The sequence below is a fragment of the Sinocyclocheilus rhinocerous genome, unplaced genomic scaffold, assembly GCF_001515625.1.
Source record: "Sinocyclocheilus rhinocerous isolate Xijiao unplaced genomic scaffold, SAMN03320098_v1.1 scaffold50, whole genome shotgun sequence".
Taxonomy (NCBI): domain Eukaryota; kingdom Metazoa; phylum Chordata; class Actinopteri; order Cypriniformes; family Cyprinidae; genus Sinocyclocheilus; species Sinocyclocheilus rhinocerous.
In genome coordinates this window covers 790,513-799,723 of record NW_015641057.1, presented here as the reverse complement: position 1 = coordinate 799,723, position 9,211 = coordinate 790,513, and positions in this window count along the sequence as shown.

Here is a 9,211-nt window from a genome sequence, read left to right as displayed (position 1 = left end):
TTATTTATTTTAAAATATGTCCCTCAAAAGGCATTCACTCAGCTAATTTGCATGTGAGTTATGCATGTGACCCTGACAATGTAATAATAAATAATTAAACAAATGACATGAAAATGGAACGTTATATATATATATATATATATATATGTACTGTATATATATGCTGTCATTCAAAAGTTTGGGGTTGGTAAGAGTTTCTTTTTTTTATTTTGATAATATATAGGTTATAATAGTATATACTAGATAATGAAAAAAAAATCGCCGTCTGGATTTAAATGAGTAAATGCGTACGATTTTAGGCTTTAATCATTATTGCAGTGACTAATATGTTTCTGGCATGTTGTATGTTTGGCAACAAATCTTTTAACCCTAACTAATGCAGTGTGTAGCTCAAACAACCAAGTTGGAAGATATATTCAAGGATTAAAATCAAATTCATCAGGCTGAAATTGTGAAAGATTTGCCATCACCGAATCCTGACCTAAACCCCAGTGCTGGAGTTTTACACTGCCTGTCCAAAAAACAGATCACACACTCTAATATTTCCCTGGACCGCCTTTATCTTTGATAACTTTGTGTTCTGTCATTGTGGCATTGTTTCAACAAGATTATGCAACATCACAACATTTATTTCCATCAAGAGTTGCATGAATTTTTGGCCGAGATCTTGTATTGACATTAGGAGAGTCCAACCAATCTGTAAAGTCAACTCCAGCACATCCTAAAGACTTTTAATAGGGTTAAGGTCACAACTGCAATAACTATCCAATCCAAAATGTTCACTATTTGCTTATTTAAATCCCAAAGGCAGTGTATATAAACCTAAAGGTAAGGTAATATGGATAATGTGACTTCCCGTAGCGGTGCAGATAATATTGATATCACATGCATGTTTAACATACAGTGTATGGTATGAATACAAATAAAATAAACCATGGCAAACATCCTGCAGTGCCATCAGCATACCATGGTATATGAAGATGCTAATTAAACAGCGGTATTACCATTCCTGCACCATGGCACCACCGCAGTGCTTTTTGTAGGGGGAGAGAAAAATGAGAACACAAGTGGTTGCTATGGCAAATAAAACTTTTTCATCATGAGCAGCAAAGCTGAAAAGAGAGGGATGAAATTAAAGTAAAGAGAAAGAAGAGAGCGAGAGAGATGGACATGAGGGAGATGTAATATATTGAGCGATGCAGTCAGGGGCACAATAAAAACAGCTCTCAGGAGAGAGCGCTGCAGTCAACAGCTCTTATGAGCCACTCAAGACATCTCTGTTGTACAGGTATTGTGTGGGCAAAACTTATTCACTGGAGCGATGACGTTCAGCCTGTTTTAATCCACACTGTTTCTGACCTAAACTGCACTCTTAAATAGAGCACAATATCAGTTTACAATGCCAGGCAAAGGTTTGAACTTTGAAGATGACACATTATCCAGGAAGAGCCGTGTCGGAGTCTCGGATTAATCCTCAAGCCTCATTTACATGGACAAAACCTAAACTTACAAAAGAGAGAGCGATTTTGGATCACTTATTTATAGCCTCCACCTTTGAGCTGTGTGTGCTTCACTGGTGCGAGTGTGTTTGTGGGTGTTTGTGTAGATATTTGATCATGTCTGAATGGTAAGAAGTAGGCGGACGCCTGAGGGTTTTGCTCTCTCTCTCTCTTTATTTTCTTCCACTGCTGATTTAAGAGATGCTATCACTAGCAACCAGTGTTGGGGGTAGTAACGCATTACATATAACATGTGATACATTATCAGATTACTTTTGATCAAGTAACTAGTAAAGTAATGCATTACGTTAAAATTTATGACAAAATATCGGAGTTACTTTTTCAAATAAATAACGCAAGTTACTTTGTTTTCCTATTTTTTGACTGACAGCTCTCCTATGTTGAGAGAAATTGGGAGTGAGGTGCAGAGACACTTCCTTCAGCCTGAGCCTTATTATTTTCACTTTTGGTGTGAAAGGGCCCTTTACAGTTACCAAAACTATAACATTTGGGGTTTTTTGTTATTAAAAAGCAAATAAGCAAAGCCCAGCGCAGGTGACAAAAAGTTACACAAAAGTAACGTAATGCATTACTTTACATAGAAAGTAACAAAATAACGCAATTCGTTACTTTTTCATGGAGAAATATTGTAATACATTACTTTTAAAATGTTCTAGCATTAACCACCTAACAACAACTAACAGCCATCGACATCTTGGCAATCACATTGCAATGCATTAAAAATCACCTTTACCTAGAAACCACTCTGAACATCTTGGTATCCACAAAGGAATGCAATATAAACGACTCAAGACACCTTAACAATAGCAACTAGTGCTGGGCGGTATGACCAAAAATTTATATCACGGTATTTTTCAAAATAGTTTCAAAACAGCTGTTCCCTCACCACAGTGCAACAGTGAAAAGGGACCCCTTTCAAACAGTGTCACGTTCCGAACGTTGTTTAAATGACATGCAACGGTATTGCGATATTTAAAAAATTCATATCATAACAAAAATAAACATCGGTATTCGGTATGAACCGGTATACCGCCCAGCACTAATAGCAACCACTCAGAACACCCTAGCAACCACATGGACAAGTGTTAAAACCTGTTCAAAACAGCCTAGCCACCATTGAGCAACGCCAAAGCAAACTTGGCAATATGCTAAAACCCACTCAGCAACAAGCAGCCATATGAACCTATTATTACAGCAGTGAGTTTCACATGCACAAACACCACTCACATCTGCTTCAAATATAGAAATGTTTTTTCTATTTACTAGTTCTATACTGAAGCTTTATGCAACAGACCCTATGACTCCAAACAGACACAGATCACATGGAAACCGAACGCCCAGTAAATTTAGCTCTTTGTACTTTTTCCTTCCCTGAACTACGTGTTCCATATCTTGCTAAGGAAAGGTTTGCAGCTTTGTTCTGAGTGCCCAACTACCCTCATATTAATATAGCCGGCATGCAGGTGGAGGGGAGAGAGACCAACTCTCATGCCATTTACAGCTAATATGATTTTCACCACAGAGCATCAAGCACAAAGCACAGAGGTTAAAGAGCGCGTTTATATATAAAAAAGCACATGCGCACTTACCTTTGAGGTTTTTACACCCTTTCCGGCAAAAAGGAAAAAAAACACATTTTTTTCATTGCACCTACTGTATTTTTCTGTGAATCTACAGCCTGTAACCCTATTCTATGTCAGGTCATCAAGGGCAATGGAGAAAAATATAAGTTGCGTATGAAGCTGAAAGCAAAAAAGGGAGGAAATGCAACATAACCTTAAAAATTGTTCCATGGAAGAACCTTCAACATCCATGTTACCTTTCCATTGCACAAAGTGTTCTTTATAATAACACTTTTTATGTATAATAATTTATGTATAATATGTTTATGTATAATAACACATAAATAGGTTTTTCAGATTATTAAAACAAAAAACATGGTTCTTTTTAAGAATCATTCACTGAGAGTTTCTCTACACTCTTAGAATTAAAGGTTTTTTATTGGCATCAATGATTCCATGTGGAACATACTGTATAAAGGTGCAGTATGTAATATTGACAGCTAGCGGTTGAAATAATTACTACAGTCCAAATTCAAAATATTGGAGAGAGTTGTTTCTCCCACCCCCTCCTCCACAGACTGGATGCTCACGTTGGTTGCCAGATTGAGAGAACACGACAAGAATGATTGCAATTGGCAATGAAAAGTGACAGGCCTTACACTGTAAGTTGACGACTTGACTTATCCGCATTGTAATATGCCTCAGGTCATAGAGCTTTTAGATCCATGCTGAGACTTTTTAGGTCGGGTCAAATCTGTGATCTCTGACCCAGTTTGTTTGCTTGCTTCCATGGCTGTAACTGGCAACCTGGGGAGTCGGAACACTATTGGCTAAACTGGCAGGGGGCAGAATCACAAAAACTAAAACAAAAACAGACATTCTGACACAGAACACACATTTCAAAGTGGAATAACTGGCTGTAGCATTGATTTTCAGAGAAACAAGTATGAGACCTTAGCATGTTTCCTAAATATCTGCAATCATTATGTTTTTTTATGCTTTAGTACAGTCCAAAAATTACATACAGCACCTTTAACATCCATGGAACTTTTCTATTGCACAAAAGACTCTTCAGAGTGTAAAAGGTTCTTCAGATTGATAAAAATCTTATGAAGAAATCTTATATGAAGAAACAAAAATGTATTTTAAAAACTATTCACTGAAAGCTTCTTTGGAGAACCAAAAATGGTTCTTCTACGGCATTGCTGTGAACAGGAAGTATTACTTAAGTATATTTGAGCCTTTTTATAGGACAGCGACAGGAACCATGTGCATGTGCACATCTCTAAAATATTGAAAGCGTTTTAAGATATACATTTGTCCCAGTCATGAAACATCACATCACATATGGCATGAATGGTACTGGGAACACAGAGGAACATGCAGCACTTTCATGCATTTATTCCACAAGGTTTCGACCTGTAGAGCAGAGGCTTTATTGGCAGGTGGAGAGGTTGTCCCTGGACTGGGATCGGGGGGCGGAGGTGGAGGTGGAGGGGACTTTCTCCTGACAACAGGCTGGGGAGACGGAAAACTCCATCACCAGCAGAGGCCATCCCAAATCGCCCCCTCAGCAGTGCTCCGGAGCTGTAACAGGAGAGCCAGCAGCCTCCTACGCCAGTGACACACACACACACACAAACCAGCGCTACTCCTTTCAAAGCGAATGCTTTTGGCTCAGCTTTGAAGATCGATACTTTCTAACCTTCTTTTCATTTATTTTAAAAACAGTACGTGCCCTTTTCTTCCTCTGTGTAGGCATATGTAGCAAAAGAACTCCATTAAAAGTGTTTCCAATAGAATTGTTCCACTCAGGAGGATATAACTTGGATACAAAGCGATGGTTATTATTATCAGGTTAGGTCAGCTTTGACTCAAACTTTCTTTGCTTCTAGATTAATGCGGTTTATGGTACATTTCTCCCTCGCAGCGTGAATTATGGTCTTTTTTCCACCTGCGCGCTTCAATCTCTGCTGCTGCTGCTTTCACTTAGCAGACATTTCACAAGTCATTTCAAAGCCAGGTGTTGATGACACACTCCGCAAGCGGCTTCTCAAGGACGTCGAGCTGTGCTCGGACAACATCTCCACATATTGAATCCGTCACAATAGTGACAGAGCGTGTGTCTGAGAATAACTCTCGGGCGCCATCGCAACTCTGAATCTTCCATGTTTAAAAGTCTCTGGATTGCTGTGCGAGCGCGCAGCCCGTGGATGATTCATTCTGTAATCTCTCCGTGCATATCAGAGATATTGACTGCCGGAGAAAAGCTTTCAGACGTAATGGAGATTCATTTTTCCGATGGTGTTAAGAGGAACATATAGCTCATATTTGCACTGGCCTTCTCCGCTGTGCGCTATGAGATTTCAAAGAACCAAAGAACGAGTCGAAAGGAGACGGAAATATGACACAGGCATTGATCTGAAAAACTCGAACGAGAGAAATGTTTGGAGAATGCAGGCTTGGAACCTTAATGCAGTTTGTATGTATTAGATGCAACAGTTACACTGTAAATCTGGAGTCTAAAACGTGTTCCACTGAACCTGTTGTAAGTAATGGAAGACTACAGGCATATAAACAATTCCATGAGTGCTGTAGCTCTGTCGTCCATGACAACGCTGAGTGGGACGAGTTATAGCCTTCAGGCTCTCCACGGCAACCGGCGGCACAATTAAAAAAAGCAAACAAACACAAAATGAAACACCCAGCCTCCATCTCACCTCCACCCGCTATAGTCGACTGTGCATGCTATCCTTCACAAAACAAAATACACAATGGAATAAAACACACACCAGAGGAGGAACATCTATTATTTATACTGAAATACAACATAATACATGAAGGTAGTCCTTAAAGTTACAGTAGATGCGTGCTAGTGACCTACGAACCTGAATTTCACACTCCTTCACACGAAACTGTTCCTTTTAAAGGAACAATTGACAGTCATGCATTTACAATGAATATGGGGCAAGTGTACAACTTCTGCTGTGAGAATTTTCGGAATACACATTTTTATGGCTGTTAATACAGAAGGAGACATACTAAATTAGTGTGAATAATTATATATAAAATGGCATCCTTATATTTCATAAAAACACGCTGCTCATGGTATGATGCAATGCAATGCCCAAAGACATTAATTTGCATAAATAAAATAATGCATTGACTTTTTTAAAGACACCTTTTGTCTAGTCAATGCATTTATCTACAATTGTAATAAATTAAATAACAATAATAATCTTAATTTTGCACACACACACACACACACACACACTATTGTGCATATAACCACACTACAGTAACATGGCACTAATTAATTGCTTGAACATTAATGTGAGTTTACATGCATATGTTCAAACACACATGCACAGAACATTAGTTTAAACTTGTTTCAGAGGGTACATTGGGTTTGGCGCCTGTGGAGAGAACGCACATGCCATTTAGGAAACTATAACTTGGGAAAAACATTAGCGTCAGATTATTGATGTAATATTTATGAAGTAATATCAGGAGGCTGTTGTTCCATTATTCAGAGCGATGGAGGGAGCAAGGAGTGGAGGAAGGAAAAAAACGGCTAGTGTTAAAAGACTCATGCGCAAGCTGCAGGTGGGTGGAAAAGGGCTTCCCTGCTATTACTGACGCACAGCTTACATAAACACACACACATGTTCTCACTTTCACAATGTGACCAAGCCATCACGTACACACTTACTGAGTTACAAAACAGTTTAAACTACAGCAAAAGCCCTCTTTCTAATAAACATAACACATTCAAACGTGAGATTTGAGAAGGTGGATGTAGCCTCAGAGATGTTTGGGGGATGTTGGTGTGGCAACAGCATTTTTGGTAATGGAAATATATTCTGTATATTTACAATCCACACTTCTTTTCATTTCATATGCAGTTTTTTACTGTTCATTCTAGTATTGTCAAAACAAGATGTCTAAATGCAATTTCGCATGGGGTGTATAGTGTTTCACATAGGAAGAATCAGAAGAGTCATAACTCACAGGAAGACCACGGCGGCAATCATTTTCATTTAGAAAACGGCAAGTTTTGGCAGTGCGCAAGCGGAGTAAATCCAAAATCCTGTCGTTTGTGTGTGCTCAGCTTTTTTGCCATTCAAAATGCTATAACACCTTGGCATTGGGGTGTGTCTGTAGCAAGTGTTATGTCTAGGTTTTTATCAGCACAGGGCCAATATAATAAACATATATAGGCCTATCCACCGAGTGCGGCCATTTGTACAGGAACTTGTATGAGCAAGAAGCTACCGTGCTATTCGTTCCAGTTATTTTGTAGCTATACTTTGCTATTGCTTCTAGTTATTTACCTATAGTGGCTAATGAATCGCACATTCAAAGTAAAAGATAACTTTTTTACGTTGAAGAATAAGGTGAATACACATGAAAAGATGCATGTTTCCGAATGCCAAACGTATATAGTTCTACTTTAATAAATTCAGTAAACCCAGCGTTTTGTACTTTTGTAAACCCAGTGAGTCACTGAGAATGGCTTATTTTAGAAAACCATTATAAAATTGAATGTAATCCCCATGAGGCACAATTACTTTAATTTCTTTATTACTTTGGAATATAACAATTATTATTATTTATTTAATTACATTTTTTTTTTTTTTAAATGAGGCGGCCTCAGTGACATATGCCATCAACAAAGGTGCAGCCTACAAAATTAAATGCAGGCCCTTTCCCAAATGGCACACTTAAATAATAAGTTCACTTCCAGAATGAAAATTCTGTCATCATTTACTCACCCTTCACTTATTCCAAACCTGTATGAGTTTCTTTCTTCTGTTGAACACAAAAGAAGATATTTTGGAAAAATTCTAGTATCCAAACAGTCGATGGGCACCATTGACTTCCATAGTAGGAAAAAAAATGCTATGGAAGTCAATGGTGCCCATCAACTTTCGGATAACAACATTTTTCAAAATATAATCTTTTGTGTTCAACAGAAGAAAGAAACTCATACAGGTTTGGAACAAGAGGAGAGTAAATGATGACAGAATTTTCATTCTGGAAGTGAACTTATCCTTTAATGTGCATTTGCAGACTTACTAGAGTGTAGGGTATGCCATTTGTCATTACAGGTTTAAAAAGGGTGCTTGCAAGTGCCACCTTTGCTCCTTTGCTCGACAGTCAAAGCTTCATTACGTCACAAAATTGTGGATTTTTGAGGAAGGCCAGGACTTAGGGTTCCATTTGGGACAAAGCTGATCCCCTGTCAATCCCACAAGCCACACATTTTTATACAGAAAAAGAGAACTTGTGAAAAATAAGTGCAAAATGTCATTCAGTAAATATTGTGTGACATGAACTATGCTAGTCATAAACCATATACGCAATAAAGTACTTAACTGCCACGAAATTATAAATACATATCTATGATAAACAATATTTATAACGATAACTATAATGATCAGTATATTAACGTCAACACACCAATGGTCCGTCTCGTTCTTTTTATTCTAAACGCGTAGCTACTTCGTGTGTGTGAATGGTTTATTGTTTGAGTCGTTGTAGTTGTGGTGTATTCTATTAGAGTCAGAACGAAAGTTCTGTTTAAGTTTATGGTTCCAGGTATCGTTTTTGATGTATGAATGTTAAGTAAATGTTTTAAAGTGTATAAAACATTTCGCCGCGCGTCGGCAGCACAAAAACGTGTCTTACCCAAATGAGGTCATGCGATCAGAATAAATGCCGATGAAGGTTTTAATCATCATCATGTCTTCTACATTCAGCCTTACCTGTCTTCATGAAGCCTACATGAAGTGTCAGATGAATCGCCACTTTTCCCTCAGTAAGCTGTTCCGTTACTCGCCTGTTCTCTCTTTTGAATATCCTAGTTTAGTCACGTCACTCACGCGACATCTGCTTTTTAAATATAGGCCTAATTATCCCTCAAAGTCAAAAACCACATTAGACAACATATTAAAATTAAATAACTTTTAGAATAACTTAATGGACCAGGTGAAGTTGTTTTTGAAATGCAATCAATGCACTTGGCAGGGGTTTCTTCAGCGGCCGTAGGTCAGACAGACACAAATAATAGGCAAGGCAAGGCAAGGCAAGGCAAGTTTAACTACCTTTTCAATAATCTTTCCTATA